We start from the raw sequence: 23122 nt of genomic DNA, 5'->3' as shown, positions 1-23122 counted from the left end.
GTCAGTTTAAGGTTTAATTGAGTTTTTAGGTGTTTTTGTGGTACAGTGGTCTGTTATGCTAACCCATGACTGCTGGGATCTGGGTTTGAATGTCAGTAGTGCTATCGACAGGCCAGACATCTACATGAACATGATTGGCTATGGGTGGGGGTGGGTCTGGGATGACCAAAGACATTTGACATTTACATTTTCGGCCTTTAGCAGACGCCTTTATCCAAAGTGACAGTATACAGTCTGATTAATTGAGGGGTAAGGGTCTTGCTCAAGGGCCCAGCAGCAGCAACCTGGCAGTGATGGGGCTTGAATCAGCAACCTTTTGATTACTAGTCCAGTACTTTAATTTTTAGGCCAGGGGTTTTCAACCTTTTTGGGCATGCGCCCCCCTTCGTGTGCCAACCGCAGACTTGCAACCCCCCCCTCTCGAATTTGCGCCTCAACACCCCCACCACCACCACCACCACCTTCATCAACCAGCGCACAGAAACCATTGCGAAAGCTCTTGACAACCTAAAATAACATAATTAACGTTGTGCACATCATACATACGATGCAGTTTTGCTGATTGAAAATATTACTTCAAAAAGATAATACAGCCCGATCTGAGCCGATTCTATCAGCACATTATAGAAATTCGTGGTTCACTTTCGTAAATCGTGAGCGGTTCTTGCTTTTGATGTAGATGAGAGCAGAAAACGCTACACAGCCAAGCAGAGACAAAGTACATCAGTTACTAAATTCGTTAGTTTAGGATCACCTGCTCTGACTGACAGAAAACTTTTAGCTCCACGGACAGAACGAGTCTGACTCGGTTACCGCTCCGTGGTAATAGCAGTTTAATTAAGCCTGAGCTTTTTAAGGTAAGAGAGTCACACAGAATGTTCCAGTATCTGGTGTTTATTTAAACCCACAACATTAATAACAGTAAAAACGGAGAGAGATAACTGAGAAAAGAAACTCCTGAATCACTTATATCGATACTGTGAAGAGAGCATCTCTCTTAAAGACACACACACGTCCTATAACAGCTGTCGTTGTTTTTGTCACCGATTTATCTTCACTGTTCGCCCTATTTTTAAGGGTTTTTTCAGACTGAACTGAATAACATTAAACATGCGTGTGTTTGTGGTCAGTGAGACCTATCAAATGTGTCTCCTGTGAGTAAAACATGAATTGCTTTAGTTTTAGAAGTAAAAAAAAATCTCGTAATGCCCCCCCAGACAGGTACCCCACAGGTTGAAAACCCCTGCCCTTGGCTACAACTGCAGGTCTTTGCCCAGTGGATGGTGCCCTACCAGACCTGAACAGGATAAAGCAGTTGACAAAAATGAAATGAAAAATAAGCTGTGTTTTAATTAGAAAGAGCTTTGCAATGAAGAATTTTAAATACGTGCGTATTAAAGCAATAGAAGAAGCCTGGCAGAGGTTTTGCTGATGTTCTATATTAGTAGGCCCACAATCTTACTCAAGTGTTTATGTGTTTCCAGAAAGCTCTTGTGGTTCATGAGTACTCTTAGTTCACACACGTTTTAAAATAGGCTTGCTCATCCAGTTGTAGGAGAACTGAGATTAGTTTAGGGGTGTGAGGGGATTGTTGGGACTCCCCAGGCCGGGTGATCAAGATCAGCCTGTCTACACTCCTACATCGCCAGCTCAAACACAATATATTAACTGACAAATATTTCTGTTCATGTTGCTAAACAGGATAAAAAACCGCATCTGAATTTAGATTGTGTATTAGGGATGGGCATTTTCAGCTTCTATCCAGAAACAACTAGAGGGAAAAAACTCATTTTTTTATATTATTCTTATAAGTGTATCCAACATAGGCCAGTAATAGCATGTAAAGTACATTGTTCTGTTTTACAGCATCCAACAAAGGTCAACAACACAAAGTACAGTGAAAAAATGATTTTGAACATCAATATTTACACCACTGTTCTAAGTGAAAATTAGTAAACTATTTTGGAGTGATTTATTAGGTTGAATGTTAGAGATGTTAATGTTGAGTAGGTTAAATGTAGCTAACAAATGTGTTTGCATGAAAATGTTTGGGCACCTAGAGTATGACATTTCTAAGTACAAGTAAAAAAAAAACCTCTACAGAAACTATTATAATTGCACATTCACTCACTCACTTTCTTAACCGCTTATTCAATTAGGGTCGCAGGGGGGTGCTGGAGCCTATTCCAGCTTTTCAATGGGCACAAGGCACACAGTAACACCCTGGACGGGGTGCCAGTCAATTGCAGGGCAGACACACAGACACACATACACACACACACCCATTCACTAATAGGGCAATTCAGTGTCTCCAATTAACCTGACTGCATGTTTTTGGACTGTGGGAAACCAGAGCTCCCGGAGGAAACCCACACAGACACCGGGAGAACATGCACAGAAAGGACCCAGGAATCGAACCCAGGACCTTCTTGCTGTTGCACATTTACTTTTAATTTAATTCATTTCAAAGATTGGAGGGAAAGTATTGTTTAATATGTATATCTGAATTATTTGATGGGTTATTTGGCTTGTAATAACAGTGGTACCTTGTAACTCAACGTCCCCTAAACTCAACATCTTTGAAACTCAACACCCTTCGTCGATAAACTTGTACCCTCAACGTTTCCCTTGAACTCGACGTTTCATCTCAAATTAACAATAAACAGTCGCTTTATTAAGCGCTTGGCTGGTGCGGTGCGGTAATACGTCATCAGAGTGCACATATGAGAAGAAACTGCATTTGTGTGGAATAACCATCAGATTCACTTTGAAAGCTCTACATGTATCTGTGTTTAGCTGGATTTTCCTCACTGTTTCACTTTTAAACTTGTGTTACAGCTCGGGGTTCTGAGAAATTGTAAGAATCAGCTTTTTACTTCAGTGTTTTTATATCATACTTGTGTTATTTTCAGTGTATATGTGTCTAAAACAACCCCATTATTTTACATTAGCCTAAAATATATGCAGTTCCACAGGACCATGGAACGCATTAACAGGTTCCCCATACATCCTTATGGGAAAAAATACCTTAAAACTCAACGCCACTCCCAGAACCAACTGACGTTGAGTTACAAAGTTATCCATAATCATTCTTTAAACAGCTGACTAAGGATCTAAAAAATAATGTGATGCCCACAAATTAAGGGAGGATTATAAACATTTAGCTAATTCCACAATAACTTATTGTTTATATCTTAAGGTCATATAATTTGCAATGCAAAAATGTGCAATAGTATTTGGAGATTGTTTTCGTGCATGTTGTGTTTACTGTTTTAATTTTAAAAAAAATCAACAAAATAATGAGGCACGAATGAGACAAAAAGTTTTTATGAAGTAATCAAAACAGTACAGGCATGGCGGAGAAAAACTGATTTTCACTGTTTCACAAAACCCGAACCATTGTATTCCACTTTAAATTAGAACAATGGCATTGTTTGAAAAAAAAAAAATGGCATGGCGACTAGTAAGCTGTGAAATAAGGAGACTGGGTTTGCATCTTAGACAAAAATCCCTAAATAACAGTAACTAATCCTGAAATCGCTTCTTGTGGCTTTGTGGCTGTTTAATACGAATTAATGTGCGGTTTAAATTATTCCATAGGCATCAATTCATGAAGGTCCTGTAAAGGAATACCATCCTGCCCCGGGTGTGTTCATGCATTGCGCCCTGTGATTCTGGTTAAACTGGACCCACTGTGACCCTAACCAGGAAATGAAATGACTTTTGGTTGTATAGTGTGTAGTACTGTAATGTTGCCTAATACCACCTCACACCGTAACATTGCGTGTGTATTCATGTTCAGTGCCAAAAACACTTCATAGTGTGAATGAACTCTGTGTATAGTGTAAGGTAATTTTTAAACCTGGCAGTTTACCACTGACTGTGTTGACTTCATTCTGCCAGTGCACTGTAATTATGTGGCCTCTGTTGCTTATTACGGGTTTTTCAGGTAATGGCAGGAAAATTCTGGTCAGTGGGCACAACAGTTCAGCTGTACAGTATTAACTCCCCAATGATTTTAGTGTGCCACTGGGACAGGGATACTGTAGTTTGCATTGTAAATGTGACAAGAGTCTGTTTGGCTTGGTGCAGGGGGAAGGGAAGTCTGGGGTAGGTAAAGGTAAGCCGGTCAATGACTCAGTCAGGTCTGGTTTCAGTCAACAACAACAGAACTGGTGGGTAATGTGAATATACTCCTTCAGTACACAAGTCTGACTTTTGTCACACTACTTTGACATTTAGGCATCATTCCTGAGGAAGTTTGTACTTTTCAGTATGAATATTTTCATACCCGACTTGTGCATGGAGCATAATTGTATTTGATGACGAGCAGTAGGTTTTAATTAAATACAAGGCAGAGTTTTGCTTCTTGACTTTATATGATTAATTGCAAAACTCTTGGTATCATTTTTCACTTAGGACTAAATAATAGTCCTAATCATTTAAGCTAATCACGTTTATTTGAGATGACTGCAGTGAATTTTCAGATACTTCAAGCCTACATTGTCATGCCTTGGCAAATAAAAGTTTCATTATTGACTTCTCTGATAAAATAAAATAACTGTGCCATTACATTTTAATCAAAAATAAAATGTACCGGCCTCTTCGCGGGAGGAAAACCAGACCGGCTTGAGCCTGGCATTACGGTTTTAGAGGAAAGCAGGATGCCATCAGAGAAGCTGGCAAATCTGTGAGGAAGAAACCGTGATAAACAAAAACACTTTCACCTGGAGTGAATTAAAATCTAACAAAACATAGGTGACTATTAGTGGCTAGGTCAGCTTTGCACTCAAGCTCCCTTTGCTGGCACTGCAGAATGACATGATTCTTTAATCGTGCCACCCCTCTCAGTGTTTCCTCTAGAACTTTTTTTAGCAGCGGCGGCAGGCACCCTCAACCCCCCACACACCCACGGCCCCACGTGACGTCATCTGTGGACGTGTCACAGTGTAGAGGCTGTGAAACCGCTATTGCGCTGTTCTTTCATATTTTAAAAGTTCATCTGATTAAATGTTGATATTTTCAAAGCGATGAACTGTGTGATATGAGGCGGTAAAAGTGCTCTAGACAGTACGAACAACGCTTAACGTGAAAAATAAAGCTTTACGTGACTTATTGTACTAAAACAATGAATTTGACCAGTACAGAGCTCTTATAACCAGTAATAACGGAGAGAAACGTAAGTGTCCCTGTGTGGTACTTTTAGCTAAACACAGATGTATGTGGAGCTTTTGGACTGGATTTAATGGTTATTTCACACAAATGGATGTTCGTGTCGTGGAACTTTTGTGATGTTTTATCGCTCAAGCGGAGAGCTGAGCAAATCGGCTATTTGAGCCGAGGGTCGCGGTGAGAGCGAAGCGCAAAACGATTCTCACGTGATGCACTAAAGAAAACAACAACTGAGACAAACACGTCTACGTCTTCTAATCACCGATAGTTATTCGATGCTTTCGCATAAAAATTAGCATCTGTAACAACAGCACAAATGCTCACACATAATCTACACACTCTGCATTACTCCACATCACTACTCTTTACTTTCTTTAAGTAATGCCCAGCGTTGATGACGCGCGCTTGGTTCCCTAACACTGGTGGAAGCGCGAGTTGTAAGACTGACCGCCTGTGAGTGCTTTGGGATGGGGGTCATTGCGGTTTCATGTAATTATATAAATTCTGATGGAGCGGCGGCAATAATTAAGCAGCGGCGGCCCGCCACCGCAAAGTACATGTAGCGGAAACACTGCCTCTGATCTCTAGCAGGTGGACTCATTACATATTATTAATCAAGGGCTTAACAACATGAACTGTATAAACAATCTTTTGTTTTTAAACTCAAGTTTTATCTGCTAGACCATTTTAGTATCATTACACTAGTAATACTGTATTTTAGTAATAGGGTTTATGTATATTTTTTTCTCTCCCAAATTAGCGTAGTCAATTTGTCTTCCTCTGCTGAGGGATCCCTGATTGCATTCGAGGAGGGTGTATTGCTGCTCACGCCTCCTCCGACTTGTGCGCAGTCCTAGCAAACCCTTTCTTTTCGACCATGCATTCTGCACAGACACCTCTATCTGCTAATCAGGGTCCTTGTACAGCATTTGAAGACCCCACCCACATAGTCCGGTCATCCCACCCTAGCAGACACAGTGGCCAATTAGTGTCTGCTGCAGGCACTGCCAATCATGCCTGCTAGATGGCTCCCAGCCGACCGGTGGCAACGCAGAGTTTTGAACCGAGGTGTTCAGCGCTGGTGTGCTAGCGGAATATCCTGCTGCGCCACCTGGGGCATGACCTATTATTTGTTCAACATTTAAAACTCACATGCCTGCCAAAGGCCTATTTATACAGAAAACAATGTGAGAAAATGACTAAAATGTGGAATATGTGTTCTAGAAACCCTAGAGTAAATTCAAGCCACACAGGACATGAGATCACTGTGTTTGATGACAGGCTAAAATAATTTGATTTAATAATAGTTTTACATGTTCACAATTTTAGAACTGTTTGTTTTTAAGTTTCTTTGCTCCAGTTACTTAACTATAAAAATCATTTAGCTGACATTTCATTTTAAATATTTAATCATTTAAATATAGCTCTGATTCAAAGGAACTGATTGTGGACCCCAGGAGGAGAGGAGAACAGCATACACCTCTGTATATAGGTGGAACAGTGATGGAGAAGGTGAAAACCTTCAAATTCCTGGGTGTGCACATCAGTGAGGATCTCACCTGGTCCTGCAACACACGCCATATTATCAAGAAGTCTCAACAGAGACTGTACTTTCTAAGAAGGCTAAGGAAATTTGGCATGTCAACCAAAATTCTCAGCAACTTTTACAGATGCACAGTCGAAAGTGTCCTTACCAGCTCCATCACAGTCTGGTACGGTAACTGCACTGCAGAGGACAGGAAGGCTCTCCAGCGTGTAATAAAAACTGCACAAAGAATTTCTGGAACATCCTTCCCTGCACTACTGGACATTTATCAGACCAGGGTGGTCAGGAGAGCCCACAACATAATTAAGGACAGCACAAACCCCTTAAACAACCTCTTCACTCTTCTGCCATCCGGCAAACGCTTTAGAAGCATTAAGGCCAGAACAACAAAACTGACCAACAGTTTCTACCCACAGGCAGTCAGGCTTGTGAACAAACATGGACTATCACACACACAACCTACCTCATGAACATTAAACCTCATAATACGTACAATGCACAAGTGTATATCCAATGATATCCAATGACTGCTGCTATGCATATTTGCACCTTAAAACAACTTAAAAGTTACTTAAAATACTGCTATATTCTTAAACATTGCACAATTTTTCTGCACCTTAAACAACTGCTGCTATGTGCCTTTTTTTTTTACTACCTTAGTTTAGTTTTATTTATATTTTTACTCATTGTATATAAAAGTTTTTATAGTTTAAGTTTATATTTAAAAAGTTTTTATACTAAGTTTAATTTAGTGTTAGTTTAATTTTTTATGTATAATACTTTGACGTTTGGAGTAGGGATGCACCGATCCAACTTTTTCAGTTCCGATACCGATCCGATAGTTCAGTTCATTGTTTTTAATAGCAAGATGCTAAATGCTAAACCCAATGGAATCGCTGTGTAAGTAGCGCATTCGAATAACCTGATTTATAAGTTGATGACTTATTAGAATCCTCTCTACTGAGGCAGCCGCTTATGTAGACAGTAAGACAGCAAGGCAGCTCCTTAGGTTTTCTAACACACCCAGAATGTAGCTGCTGACAATGAGAAAAACAGTAGTAGCTTAAATAACTTTTTCAAATAAACTTATCCGTATATATTTAGTGCAAACAGTAATTCAAAATAAAATATAGCAGCTAAACATGAGTAATAAACATGTTGCCATCGAACTTCTTAGCATAGCAAGCGTGAAATACCTCCATGCAGCTGACTCTTTGGCTTGCTCCATGTTGCTCTTTTTGTTTGTGTTATACGCCATACGTCAGCAGCGCGTCCTGTATGGGCTTAGCATGCGTCGCAAACGAACTAAAGTGAACGTATCGGACCCATGGATCGGCCTGATTATCCGATATCCGATCCATCTCATTTTGGTAATATCGGGACCGATATCCGATCTTAATATCGTATCGGTGCATCCCTAGTTTGGAGGACGAACAAAGTAAGAATTTCATTGTACAGTGTAACTGCTGGTTTTTCTGTGCACGTGACAATAAAACTCTTAAATCTTAGGCATATATTAATGTAGGATTGTAATGCTGCACTCTGATCATACTCCTGTTGATAAAAGGCTTCAGATGTGTCTGTAAATGTTTAAAGTACATAAACACTAGAAGAAGATTCTGAACCAGTTTACACAGTGATTTAAAAAGCTTTACTGTAATTAGTTACATCGCCTCCGGTGATCACTGACCTACTCACTCAGCAGTTCCTAAATAGGTCTTTAAGTTCAATCTCTTGGGTAACAGTGTGTCAGACCAAATGTCTGAATATTCTGGGACATGTGATAACAAAAACTCAAACATACACACTCTGCTGGTGAACCCGTTCAACTCTAACCGGTATTTAATTCAGACATGGAAGGAAGTCTTGGAACAAACTATGCTCGTGTGACTCTCCACCCTGTCTCTACTCTGAAGGGAAATGCCTTTTACCTAGCAGTACAGAACTGTGCACACAAATAAAAATGCAGTGCTAATGAAACAGCAACAACATTTCGAGGAACTTGCCATTAAAAGAGGTTGTTTTTAAATGTTTTGCTTCCCCCCCCCCCCACTTTCCCCCCCAAATTTTCTCCCCTAATCTAGTCGTGTCAAATTACCCTGAACGCGTCCTCTATACTGATTCGACCCTTCACCGCTGACTGAGGACGCCTCTCGACTGACATTTGCCCCTTCCGGCACGTACGGTCAGTACAGACTGCGATTTTCACCCGCACGAGTCGAGTTCGTACACCGACGGGCACTGTGTACGGAGGGCCACACCCCTGTTAGCATTATTCCTCAGCCCTGTGCAGGCGCCATCAGTCAGCCAGCAGGGGCCGCAGTTGCACCAGTTATGAGGACCTATGATCCGACTTTTTACCCCTAACCCTGAACAACAGCCAATCGTCGTTCATGCTGCCGCCCAGCCCAGTCGGAAGGAAGAGCTGAGATTCGATACGATGTATTCGAAACCCCAACTCTGGTGCGCTAGCGTACTTTTACCGCTGCGCCACCTGAGCGGCTGTTTTGCTTTTTTATACCCTGATTTGTAAACAGATAGTAAACAGATACAACCCATGAATTCTTTTTCAGAAATATATTCTGAAATACATTTCTGGCAGTGATAGCTCAGCGATTAAGGTACAGGACTAGTAACTGGCTCAAGTCCCACATCTGCCAGGTTGCCTCTGTGCAAGGACCTTAACCCTCAATTGCTTGCAGTGTATACTGTCTCAATTGTAAGTCACTTTGGATAAAGGCATCTGCTGAATGCTGAAAATGTAAATATTCTGACTTACTCTATTACATTTAACTTAATGGCCTGTATTCTAATAGTAAAATAGCTAGAAACCTGTCACCATCCGATCAGGATAAACAGATTTCATTTTCGTTTTAATTAAGTTTCACCAAGGTTGCTCCCCCGCCCGCCCTTCCCCGTTGGGGAAGAGAGAGTGCCGGGTCATGGCCGTTCCCGGGGGTTTCTTTGCAGAGGGTATCTACCACCTCGCAGGGAGCGGTTCAATGACCCCCTCAGGGAGCGCCCTCTGTGGGGCAGTCCGGGTCCTTTCTGTGTGGAGTTTGCATGTCCTCCCGGTGTCTGCGTGGGTTTCCTCCGGGAGCTCCGGTTTCCTCCCACAGTCCAAAAACACGCAGTCAGGTTAATTGGAGACACTGAATTGCCCTGTAGGTGAATGGGTGTGTATATGTTTGTCTGCCCTGCGATGGACTGGCTCCCCGTCCAGGATGTTACTGTCTGCCTTGCGCCCATTGAAAAGCTGGGATAAGCTGGGATAAGCCCCCCCCCCCCCCAACCTTAGTTGGATAAGCGGTTAATAAAGTGAGTGTGAGTGAATTTAGTTTTCCTCAGCCATGTTTATCTGCCTGCGTTTATTTATTTATTTGGCTGAATCCCAGATGTTGTTCTGCAGAATGTATATACTGTAGTATTGTGTAACAGGTCGAATCACGCTTCACATGCAAAAACATCTGCAGCTCAAAATGGAGAAGGTGGATAGAAAAGGGTTAGAGCAGAAATGTAAACCATCACAATATGGCAAGCTGCTACAGCCATTTGTGACAACCAAGTTTTCTAAAAAAAGTGGAAAGAAAGGAAACAAGTAGGGGAAGTAATGAACAAGCGGCACCCCTCCCCACCAACTGGCACAGCCAGGATTTGTCTACATGCACTGACAAGGCATAACATTATGACCAATGACAGGTAAAGTGAATAACACTGATTATCTCTTCATCATGGCACCTGTTAGTGGGTGGGATATATTAGGCAGCGAGTGAACATTTTATCCTCAAAGTTGATGTGTTAGAAGCAGGAAAAATGGGCAAGCGTAAGGATGTGAGCGAGTTTGACAAGGGCCAAATTGTGATGGCTAGACGACTGGGTCAGAGCATCTCCAAAACTGCAGCTCTTGTGGGGTGTTCCCGGTCTGCAGTGGTCAGCATCTATCAAAGGAATGAACAGTGGTAAACCGGCAACAGGGTCATGGGTGGCCAAGGCTCATTGATGCACGTGGGGAGTGGAGGCTGGCCCGTGTGGTCTGATCCAACAGATAAGCTACTGTAGCTCAAATTGCTGAAGAAGTTAATGCTGGTTCTGATAGAAAGGTGTCAGAATACACAGTGCATCGCAGTTTGTTGCGTATGGGGCTGGATAGCCGCTGACCAGTCAGGGTGCCCCTGTCCACCCCCGTGAGAATCGAAGTGGACCATGGAGCTATGGAAGAAGGTGACCTGGTCTGATGAATCACGTTTTCTTTTACATCATGTGGATGGCCGGGTGCGTGTACGACACTTACCTGGGGAACACACGGCACCAGGATGCACTATGGGAAGAAGGCAAGCCGGCAGAGGCAGTGTGATGTTTTGGCCAATGTTCTGCTGGGAAACCTTGGGTCCTGCCATCCATGTGGATGTTACTTTGACACGTACCACCTACCTAAGCATGGTTGCAGACCATGTACACCCTTTCATTGAAACGATATTCCCTGCTGGCTGTGGCCTCTTTCAGCAGGATAATGCACCCTGCCACAAAGCAAAAATGATTCAGGAATGGTTTGAGAAGCACAACAACGAGTTTAAGGTGTTGACTTGGGCTCAAGATTCCCCAGATCTCAATCCAATCGAGCATCTGTGTGATGTGCTGGACAAACAAGTCTGATCCATGGAGGCCCCACCTCGTATATTAAAGGAGTTAAAGGATCTGCTGCTGACATCTTGGTGCCACATACCACAGCACACCTTCAGGGGTCTAGTGGAGTCCATGCCTCGACGGGTCAGGGCTGTTTTGGCAGCAAAAGGGGGACCAACACAGTATTAGGAAGGTGGTCATAATGTTATGTCTGATCGGTGAATACAGATTGTTAAACAAGAAATAATTGAAGAAATAATCAGATACATTATGTATAAAATAAAGTGTGAAATTTAGGGGGAAAAAAGAATATATGCATGGACTTGTGTGGGTTCACCATATGAGAGTGTGAGAGTGGGCAAAGCCGCTAGGAGGCTGAGGTGGCATAAATGATTCGTGAGACTTGTGCAGTGTGTAAGGCGGCGATGTTCCTCTGCAGCAGTACTGATTGTTCTCTTATTCAGCTGTCCACCTCTGCTGTTAACAACCTCTGTACACCAACGCTGCCCACATCATGAGTAGCAAGTCCTGCACTGGCTAGTACAGCACAGTGAATCATTTTTTTTGGTACAGTTGTAAAGATTTGCATAAATTGAGACTCAAACAGCTCAATTTTAGGATTTATTCATTTTAACTCTTCCACAAGTGAAGACCAGAACATCACATTTCATTGATGCTTTTTAAACATGTTGGACATTCATGAGCATTAGCATGCAGCTCTCCTCTGTATACAAGTCATTGCTAAAGCAATAAGCCACGAGAGACCGTGCGTTACTGCGATTTTATTACGGGGAAGGTTGTTTTGGCACGACGCGAAGAGGAGTGCCTAGAACGTCTTTCCCCGTGATAAAATCATAGCAGTAACGCACGGTCTCGAGTGGCTTATTGCTTTTATAAAACGGCGGTCAACATAAAATATAATAAAATACAACAATGTTCAATTTATAAATGTTTTTAATTACAAAAACACTTACAAAAAGCATTCTTCCGTGACCCCAGGTAGTTCGTTAACAGTGTTGCTAGGCAACATGAGGGCGAACATAACATTCACTTTTTCTTTTCAGTAGCGTATTAATATGGAATGATGTGAGGTGGTCATAGGTGTGTGTTTATCGGGGATTTTACAACGGCTTCGAACGCGGCTCAGCCGATCAGATTTTAGGACTGGAACTATCCGTTTTATAATTTTGATTTTGCAACATGAGGGTGGGAATTTGCTTCTATTTAGCCATAACTGCATTAGTAAGGTTGGCAATGACATCAGACATACAGACCTGACTTAGATTTGCCGTTTTTAGATTTGTCCACAAGGCAGCCAGATGATGAAGTATGTTCATTAGTCTAAACATATTCCCCCTACTCTATTGTCTGTTGGTGGTGTGCTTGAACCTCCTTTAACTAAGACTTGGGGTAGCACTGTTGAAGGTCCTGGGTTCGAACTCCAGGTGGGACGGTCCGTGTCCTTTCTGTGTGGAGTTTGCATGTTCTCCCCGTGTCTGCGTGGGTTTCCTCTGGGTGCTCCGGTTTCCTCCCACAGTCCAAAGACATGCAAGTGAGGTAAATTGGAGATACAAAATTGTCCATGACTGTGTTTGATATAAACTTGTGGACTGATGAATCTGTAATGAGTAACTACCGTTCCTGTCATGAATGTTACCAAAGAGTGTAAAACATGACGTTAAAATCCTAATAAACAAACAAACAAAGACTTGTCATAGTACGGGGGTTTTTCAAAAAGTTTCCACACTTTTTAAAACTGTATTTATTAAGAATTTACAAAACTAATGACATCACTTTCCTACATAGTCACCTTAAATTTTTTTATTTCAGCGTCGTACCAACTTTTTAATACCATCAGCAAAAAATGGTTCTGGTTGAGTGCGTGGTGACTGTTGAATCGCTGCTTTCACATCATCATCACATGAAAATCTTCTTTCCCTTAAAGCTTCTTTGAGCGGTCCAAAAAGGTGGAAATTAGATGGCACTAAATCCGGACTATAAGCTCTCTCAGTCTCTCAGACACGACCAATTGCTACTCCTCCCGCCCTCACCGTTTCCAACCAAAATATAAAAGTGCAGAAACTTTTTGAAGATTCCTCGTACATTGTGATCTTCAGTTTGTATGTACTGAAAGCTCTAAATGAACAGTTCTTGTGCTGAACTTGTTTCCAGAAGGAGTTTGTAACTTAGTAGTTAGAGCTGCAGCCAAGTACAGTCATTTTTTGTACTGTACATTTTAGACACAGAGGCTTAAAATGTAGCCTTAGCCTCTTTGTGGCTAAGGAAGATATTAACTCCCATTCCTCACTAAGACAAAACCATAGATTATCACCACCAAACTGATTTTAAACCTTAATGCAGGTGCTGAAAAGAATCTAAAGGATTAAGAAACCAAAGAACTGCCCAAGGCTGGATTTAGTCGTGAGCTTAAGAGTGTCAAAGATGAGCACGCTACAGCGTGAGCTAGCAGGAAGCTCGGCAAACACGGAGAGAGATTCAGTGGCTCGAAGCCAGAAAGAAAACCAAAACAACCTGAATTGACTCCTGAAGTGGTTATACATGCAAAATAAAAGAACTTACTAAATCTGGGAAGAGAGAGTGCAAGGTGGAACTGCGACCGAGCTACACAGCCATCTAACAGTAAAACCCTGCGATGGATTGGCTTCCTGTTTAGGGTATTTCTGCCTTGTTTTAAAAGCAACAGCTCAAAGCAGGACTCAAGAAAAGAAAAGATAGGTCACTGCATTGCTGGAGAAGTATATATGATTGCATAATTGACACAATTGGAAACACAGAAACTTAAAAAAAGCTCTTTTGGGTGCAACTTCTCCAGCTACTCAGTCCACCAGTAAGAACCAGACACACACGCAGAGATGTATAAACAACAGTATTTAATAATAACAAAAGACACAGGGTTTAACACAAGACGGGTTAGAACAAGACAAACAAACAACCTATGCTAAGCTAAATGCTAAGCTAAACATGCATGAACAAAGCTAAGCTAAATGCTAACACTAATTAACTAATCTAAACACACAAACAATGCTAACGCTAAACTAAACACACATGAACAAAGGCAAACCTTAACCCTAAGCTAATCAAGAACTAGACTAAGACAAAAACAAGACTAGACAAAGCATGAACAGTAGCAAACAGACATTGACAAACAGACAGGAGCTAACTAACAGAAACTAAACAAAATAGTGAAAAGGCAAAATCCAAAAGCAAACCGAACCGACAGGACAAAGTCAAAAGCAAATTCAAAAGTCAATCCAAATCCAAAATAGTCTCCAGACTGTTCTCCAGCTGCCTTCTTAAACCCCATGAGCTAATTTACTCAGATGAGGTCCAGCTGGAAATAATTAGCCAGAGACCAATCACCATGAGAGGGCGTTGGCTTGCCAACCTAAACAGAAACACCTCTAACATGTGCTCCTGGAGAGAGGGGCGTGGCATGTAAACATGGCTCCAGGAGCTCATAGAGGCTAGATTCGTGACACATAGACAAAACTTGAGACAGCTACAAAACAAATTTGTCACAAGCATTTACCGCCTGAGTTCCCGGAAACAAAAGCTGAGGAACGCTAAAAAGAGCTAGTGATAAAGGCAGCCAGAAAGTCATATGATTTGCTTTTAAAATGTTGTCCCAAATTGTAGCGAGAAACGTTTGATGAGGTGCAGAAAATGCTTTGAAGTGTAGTTCAGAAACAGCTATACTTTCTGTCCCTCCAAACTAATGCCTGGCAGTTTAGGAGTTTGTCTCACTAACAAATCAGACTACTGCATAGTCCAAATAAAGCCTGGGCTTCCTATGATCAGAATACTAAAGAGCGTGTAAATCTGGTCATCAGATTATTTTCAAAACTGATTTGTTGCTCTTATCATATCAATTATTTTACCTATCAGAACTGAAGAAAGACCGGCATCAAGACTCTCTTCTTCAGAGAAGTTCCAGCACCCAAGTGGTGAAATAGCTGAGTCTCTTGCATAGTTTCATTTAAATAATTCTCCAGGCCACCCAAGAAGGATGGGTCCCTGCTGAGTCTGGTTCTTCTCAAGTACCCCTTTTCCACCGACGCGGCACGGAGCCCGTTCCGGTTCCCGAACTTGACTTCCCGAACCGGTTCCGCGTGTTTCCACCGGAAAAAAGAGGTTTCAGACAGAGAACTAGCGGGCCAATCTGGCACCACAGAATACTTGGTTTTTCAGCCCGAACCGTGACGTCCATCGGTGGGCGTGTCATGTTGTACAGCACAGCGACAGCAACAATGGCGTCCGCTGGTGTCTCGTATGGAGCTTAATGCTGCATTTTTATCTTTTAAACTTCACCTGATTACATTTTGAGCCAGTTTGCCGCTGATATTTTCAAAGCGCCATTAAAAGGAGGAACTGTGGGATGTGACGTGGTAAAAGTGACCCGGACAGAACGGAAAATGCTTAACCCTTTGATGCACAAGCTAAGCAAACCCCTTCTAATGCACAACATGGGTCAAAAATGACCCATATTCATCCATTCAAGAATATTTTCATATGCACATTTGTCAGTTATTCATGTATTTGCTGTCTTAGCTAATAAAAGCTATCTATACTAGAATATGTAAACAGCTAGCAAGCAAATAGTATTGGACATATTCAAGATTCAAGAGCCTAATCTTTGGTTGTCTTTCAAAAGATCAGTAAATATGTTTTTGACTACAAACACTTACAAATGTCAGTAGTTCCTGTCAAATTCCATAGTAAATACATAAGGGTCATTTTTGACCCATGTTGTGCATTAGAAGGGTAGTGATACAAAAATGATTTTTATTAAAAAAGCAAAAAGTATAAAACTGAAATAAGGATTTGTGATGATCAAAAACAAGTTAATTGAAAAATTCATGGAAGCTTGAATGACGAAATTAATTTATTGCAAAGATATAGAAAATAAAAACTCAGTTGGGTGGTTGTGTATCAAAGGGTTAACATGAAAAATAAAGCGTGAAGCTTTTTCAACTCCCCGAGCTGCGTAACCACCACACGTGTAAATCCAGCTAAACACAGATACATGTGGTATTTTAGAGTAGATTTGATGGTTATTTCACACAGATGGACACAGATGGACACAGATGGACGTTCGTGTTGTGGAACTTTAGTGATGTTTCACCACTCAAGTCGAGCGCTAAGTAAATCGGCTATCTGTGCTGAGAGTCGCAGTGAAACCGAAGCACAAAACGCTTCTCACGTTAATGAACTACAGAAAACAACAACTGAGACAAACACGTCATGTCTTCATATCACCGATTGTTAGATCGCTGCTTTTTACATATAAACGAACATCTGTAACAGCAGCACAAATGCTCGCACATAATCTACACACTCCGCCATGATATTACTTCTCTTAACTTTTGTTATGTCACACCCACCGCTGATGACGGAGGCTTGGTTCTCAAAAACAGGTGGAAACGCTCGTCGGTTCTCTACAGAACACCAAAGTTCAGAGAAATCTGAACAGACCCGGTTCAAGAACCACGTTTTTTTTGGTGGAAAAGGGGTAAAGGTTTCTTCCTGTAATTTTAAGGGAGTTTTTTCTTTTCCACTGTCGCCCATGGCTCGTTCAACAGGGTTTTTTGGTCTGTCGGTCCTGGATTGTGTAAAGTTGCTTTGAGACATGTTCATTGTAAAAAGCGCTATACAAATAAATTTGACCTGACTTGATTCTTGTTATCTTCAGGATGATTAAAGACTCACTTCTTTACTAAACCTAACTGGAAACTAATCTTGCACCTCCTAATCTGTCTATCTAATCTAAAGAAAAATCTAAAAATGTACCTTTACTGTTGCTCTGACAGGGTGTCAGCAGATTCATGTTTTCTTACTAGAGTGAAAAATATTTACTGAGAAGCTTTTTTGTAAATCACCCCTGATAGGAGCATATTCTGAATGCTGAAAATGTACAGTGATGTGAAAAAAGTATGTCCCCTTTCCAAATTTCTTCTATTCATGCACATTTCTCTCACTTCTATGTTTCAGGTCATTAAACATCTTTCAATGTTAGTTTAATCATTAATATTTTTATTAATCATAAGCAGTGTAGGCTTTAACTGTGGTCATTTCAGATCACTGACAAACTGTCATCCGGTAACAACACATTATGTTTTGGGTGATAAATGAGGCTAAAGGGCATTGCTCAGCACTAATGAAGCAATAATCATGACAACATGTCTGTGCATTGGGATGTGAGAGATAGTCCCAGCTGGGTCTTATAATGCTTGATGACTAACCAGTGTCCTTCATATTAAACCAGGCCAGCATGAACAGTGAGCCAAGGAACTATGATTAAGTAAATAGTCCCAAGATGCTTCTGATATTCAGATCTGGACCTGAACATTAAAAATGGCAAATTACAGTCACTCTGAATTAGGAAAACTATAAAGTAACAAAGTTAATATTTTTCCTCTTTGAGCCTTTCCTCGTATGACTTTTTAAATTAAGCTGATTGTCGAAAAACTCCAGATGTGGCATGGCAGAACAGCCGTGCGGCTTAGAAAGTATGTTTATATGCACAGAATTACATTTACAGTGACTCTCAACGGATTTCTTCTAGTTTAAATGTTTCAAATCTTCCAGCTGATTTTAATCTAAAATAAATACAAAACAAATAAACGCAACATGCAACTTTTAATTGATCATTTTGGTAAGCAGGCCACTCCTGGGAAGGTTGTATTGTGTGTCTGTCTGTCATTCTGGGTGTCTGTCTGTCATTGTGTGTGTGTGTGTCTGTTGATCATTGTGTGCCTGTCTGACTGCCGTTGTGTATGTCTGTCTGTCATTGTGTGTGTCTGTCTTTCATTGTTTTTCTGTCTGACTGCTATTGTGTGTGTCTGTCTGCCATAGTGTGTGTCTGTCTGTCTGTCATAGTGTATGTGTCTGTCATTGTGTGTGTCTGTCTTTCATTGTGTGTGTCTGTCTGTCATTGTCTGTCCGACTGCCATTGTGTGTGTGTCTGTCTTTCATTGTCTGTCCGACTGCCATTGTGTGTGTGTGTCTGTCATTGTGTGTGTGCCTGTCTGCTATAGTGTGTGTGTCTGTCTGTCTGTCATTGTGTGTGTCTGTCTGTCATTGTGTGTGCCTGTCCTTCATTGTCTGTCTGTCCGACTGCCGTTGTGTGTGTGTGTATCTGTCATTGTGTGTTTGTCTGTCTGTCTGTCATTGTGTGTGTGTGTATCTGTCATTGTGTGTGTCTGTCTGTCTTTCATTGTGTAAGTGACTGTCTGTCATTGTGTGTGTCTGTCCTTCATTGTCTGTCTGTCCGACTGCCGTTGTGTGTGTGTCTCTCTGTCATTGTGTGTTTGTCTGTCTGTCTGTCATTTTGTGTGTGTCTATCTGTCATTGTGTGTGTCTGTCTGTCGGTCATTGTGTATGTGTCTGTCTGTCATTGTGTGTGTGTGTGTGTGTGTCTGTTGTTGTGTGTTTGTGTCTGTCTTTTATTGTGTGTGTGTCTGTCATTGTGTGTGTGTCTGTCTGTCATTGCGTGTGTGTGTGTGAGTGTCTGTCGTCGTGTGTGTGTGTGTGTCTGTCTGTCATTGTGTGTGTCTGTCTGTCATTGTCGGTCTGACTGCCATTGTGTGGGTCTGTCTGTCATTGTGTATCTGTCTGTCATTGTGTGTGTCTTTCTGTCAGTCATTGTGTATGTGTCTTTTTTTTTTGTATTGTGTGTGTGTGTGTGTGTGTGTGTCTGTTGTGTGTTTGTGTCTGTCTTTTGTGTGTGTGTCGGTCATTGTGTGTGCGTCTGTCTGTCGTTGCGTGTGTGTGTGAGTGTCTGTCGTCGTGTGTGTGTGTGTCTGTCTGTCATTGTGTGTGTGTCTGTCTGTCATTGTCGGTCTGACTGCCATTGTGTGGGTCTGTCTGTCATTGTGTATCTGTCTGTCATTGTGTGTGTGTCTGTCTGTCATTGTGTGTGTGTCTGTCATTGTCTGTCTGACTGCCATTGTGTGTGTGTCTGTCTGTCATTGTGTGTCTGTCTGTCATTGTCTGTCTGACTGTCCAAGTTTTCTACACGTGTTTATAATAACACAGAGCCTTAGCAGTGACTTTGTAACCCTTTCCAGACTGGTAGATTTCACTGACTTTGTTTCACATCTGTATTTGAATCTCTTTAGTTTAGAATGTGGCATCGTGTTGCTTATTGAGACCTTCTAGCCTGCTTCACATTACGAGACAGGTTCTATTTAAGTAAGGTTTAGATTCAACAGGTCTGGCAGTAATCATGCCTGGATGTGGCTATTGAAATTGAACCCAGTTGCCCATTAAATGTGGGTAAATGGTTGACTGAGTAGCAAATAGGGCAATTCTGCTGAAACCCTGTTAGAACCTGTTTTTTTTATGCAAGAAATAAATAAGAGCATTGGTAAGTACATGTCAGCTTAAGTGTTTAGTAAAGAGATGGGATTTTAATCGTCTTTTGAAGACAGCGAGAGACTCAGATGTTCGAACAGACAAGGGAAGCTCGCTCCACCACTTGGGTGCCAGTACAGAGAAGAGCCTTGATGCCTGTCTTCCCCGAGTTCTGAGTGGAGGATCAAGTCGAGCAAGACTAGTGGTTCAGAGGTCACGTGGTACAGAGCATGGTTTTATTAGACCTCAAAGGTAGCTTGGGGCTGGTCCATTTTTGGCTTTGTATGTGAGCATCAGTGTTTTAATCTGAATGCAGGCATCTACAGGAAGCCAGAGAAGAGAACGCAGCAGTGGGGTGATGTGGCAGCGTTTAGGTTGGTTAAAAACCAGGTGAGCAGCTGCATTTTGGAAAAGTTGCAAAAGTTTATTAGTGGACATAGGAGAACCTGCCAGAAGTTGCAGTTGTCCAGCCGTGAGATTAAAAATGACTGGACAAGAATCTGAGTGGCTTCCATGGAGAGAAATGGACGAGATCTTCTTGATGTTGTAATTACCTTTTCACATTGGGGCAAGTAGGGCTAAACAACATTTTAACTTCAAGAAATGAAGTAAAAATGTTCATTTAAACTCATTTAAAAAAAAATTTTTATATATTTTTTGGTTATATTTTTCTAATACAAAAGTCTGATTATCTGAATGTGCAAAAATACTTATTCTTATTCACAGCAATAGCATGCTTGCTGGATGACACAGTTGCACCCCCCAGAAGCAGGCTGAAGTCATATCTTTTCAAACACATAAAAAGGTCACATTTCCTACAGACCATGACTGATCCTGATGCTGCATCATGTTTTATGTCATTACTCATTTCAGATTTCATCAGAACTGCACTCAGACCTCTACAGGTTCTCTTTCCTCACTCTCTATCTCTGAGAGCATATCACGAGCTCTATTATTCTACTGCATAAACACAGTGTCTGACTCAAGGCTTCTGACTCACTAAAAACTTCAGTTAGGTAATAGCAGAATAGACTCTTTGCTAGAAAACCTTTAGGAACCTTCTTATATTCATTCGAACTCAACGTTCTTTTTCCTCCCAATCTAGTCATATCCAATTACCCGATTGCACCATGCCTCCTCTCTACTAATGTTGACCTCAACTCTGACTGAGCAGAGCCGTGACTAACACACTCCCCCTCCGACACGTGTGCAGTGAACGACTTCATCTTTTCACCTGAGCGAGGCGAGTTCAAATGTGGACCAGCTTTGTGTACGGAGAGACACACCCTGTCCACATTATGCCTCGTCTCTGTGCAGGTGCCATCAAACAGCCAGCAGAGGTCGTAATTGCACCAGTTAAGAGGAATCCTCTCCGGCACCCACCCTTGAAGCCTGCCAGTAGCAGAGCTAAGATTTGTACCGACGAGTTCGAGATGTCAGCTCTGGTGTGCTAGCATGTTTTACCGCTGTGCCACCTGAGTGCCCCAAGTCAGCATTATTTACTCAAAAGTGTGTCTGCTGTTTATGTTAATCATTAAAATAGACAAACACATTCAGTATCAATGAATCAAACACAGAACTTTGGCTGAACGATCTTCCAGTTATTGAGATACAATACAATAGTCTGCTTTTTCTAGGAAACTGTGAATCATGTCTCAGTCCTAGCAGATGTTTGTCTGTGTGCCATTGTGTGTCTGTGTCTGTCTGTCGGTCATTGTGTGTGTGTCTATCTGTCTGTGTTCTATTGTGTGTTTGACATTGTGTGTGTCTCTCTGCCTGTGTTCTATTGTATGTCTGTCGGTCATTGTGTGGGTGTCGGTCATTGTGTGGGTGTCGGTCATTGTGTGCGTGTCTGTCATTGTGTGCGTGTCTGTCATTGTGTGTCTGTCTGTCATTGTGTGTGTCTATCTGTCTGTCATTGTGTGTCTGTCTGTCATTGTGTGTGTGTGTGTGTGTCTATCTGTCTGTGTTCTATTGTGTGTTTGACATTGTGTGTGTCTCTCTGCCTGTGTTCTATTGTCTGTCTGTTGGTCATTGTGGGTGTGTCTGTCATTGTGGGTGTCTATCTGTCTGTCATTGTGTCTGTCATTGTGTGTGTGTCTGTCTGTCTGTCATTGTGTGTATGTGTGCCATTGTGTGTCTGTCTGTCTGTCTGTCTGTCTGTCTGTCATTGTGTGTCTGTTATTGTGTGTGTGTATCTGTCTGTGTGCCATTGTGTGTCTGTGTTAGTCTGTTTGCCATTGTGTTTCTGTCATTGTGTGTGTGTCTGTTATTGTGTGTGTGTTTATCTGTCTGCCATTGTGTGTCTGTGTTAGTCTGTGTGCCATTGTGTGTCTGTCTGTCATTGTGTGTGTCTGTCTGTCATTGTGTGTGTCTGTCTGTCATTGTGTGTGTGTTCCTATCTGTCTGTGTGCCATTGTGTGTCCGTCTATCTGTCTGTGTGCCGTTGAGTGTGTCTGTCTGTCATTGTGTGTGTGTCTATCTGTCTGTGTGCCATTGTGTGTCCGTCTATCTGTCTGTGTGCCGTTGAGTGTGTCTGTCTGTCATTGTGTGTGTGTCTATCTGTCTGTGTGCCATTGTGTGTCCGTGTGCCATTGTGTGTGTGTCTATCTGTCTGTGTGCCATTGTGTGTGTGTCTATCTGTCTGTGTGAGTCTCTCTCTGTCATTGTGTGTCTATCTGTCTGTGTGAGTCTCTCTCTGTCATTGTGTGTGTCTATCTGTCTGTGTGAGTCTCTCTCTGTCATTGTGTGTCTATCTGTCTGTGTGAGTCTCTCTCTCTCTCTCTCTGTCATTGTGTGTGTCTATCTGTCTGTGTGTCTGTCATTGTGTGAGTCTCTCTCTGTCATTGTGTGTCTATCTGTCTGTGTGAGTCTCTCTCTCTGTCATTGTGTGTGTCTATCTGTCTGTGTGAGTCTCTCTCTGTCATTGTGTGTCTATCTGTCTGTGTGAGTCTCTCTCTGTCATTGTGTGTGTCTATCTGTCTGTGTGAGTCTGTCATTGTGTGTCTATCTGTCTGTGTGAGTCTCTCTCTGTCATTGTGTGTCTATCTGTCTGTGTGAGTCTGTCATTGTGTGTCTATCTGTCTGTGTGAGTCTCTCTCTGTCATTGTGTGTGTCTATCTGTCTGTGAGTCTCTCTGTCATTGTGTGAGTCTCTCTCTCATTGTGTGAGTCTCTCTCTGGCATTGTGTGTGTCTATCTGTCATTGTGTGTGTCTATCTGTCATTGTGTGTGTTTTATTGTCTCTGTATGTGTATATATTAGTTTAATCGTTTATATGTATTTGTAATAGAGGTTTGTCTATTTAAAGCTTGGTGCTTTGCACTCCAGTCCAGCAGTGCAGTTGTCCAGTCCGAGCTTTGCCTCTCACCCTTGTGCGTACTTGTAGAGTAAGAGCTTGCATGGGGGA

At 41.8% G+C, this 23122-nt stretch overlaps 1 protein-coding gene across 1 annotated transcript in view; it reads left to right on the top strand.

The window, feature by feature from the left end:
• tet1 (tet methylcytosine dioxygenase 1) overlaps window positions 1-23122 on the top strand; it is a 63250-nt gene that overhangs the window by 8211 nt on the left and 31917 nt on the right.

This window comes from Trichomycterus rosablanca, chromosome 5, assembly GCF_030014385.1.
Source record: "Trichomycterus rosablanca isolate fTriRos1 chromosome 5, fTriRos1.hap1, whole genome shotgun sequence".
NCBI lineage: Eukaryota > Metazoa > Chordata > Actinopteri > Siluriformes > Trichomycteridae > Trichomycterus > Trichomycterus rosablanca.
The sequence above is the reverse complement of the archived record's forward strand: the minus strand, read 5'-3'. Positions and strand labels throughout refer to the sequence as shown.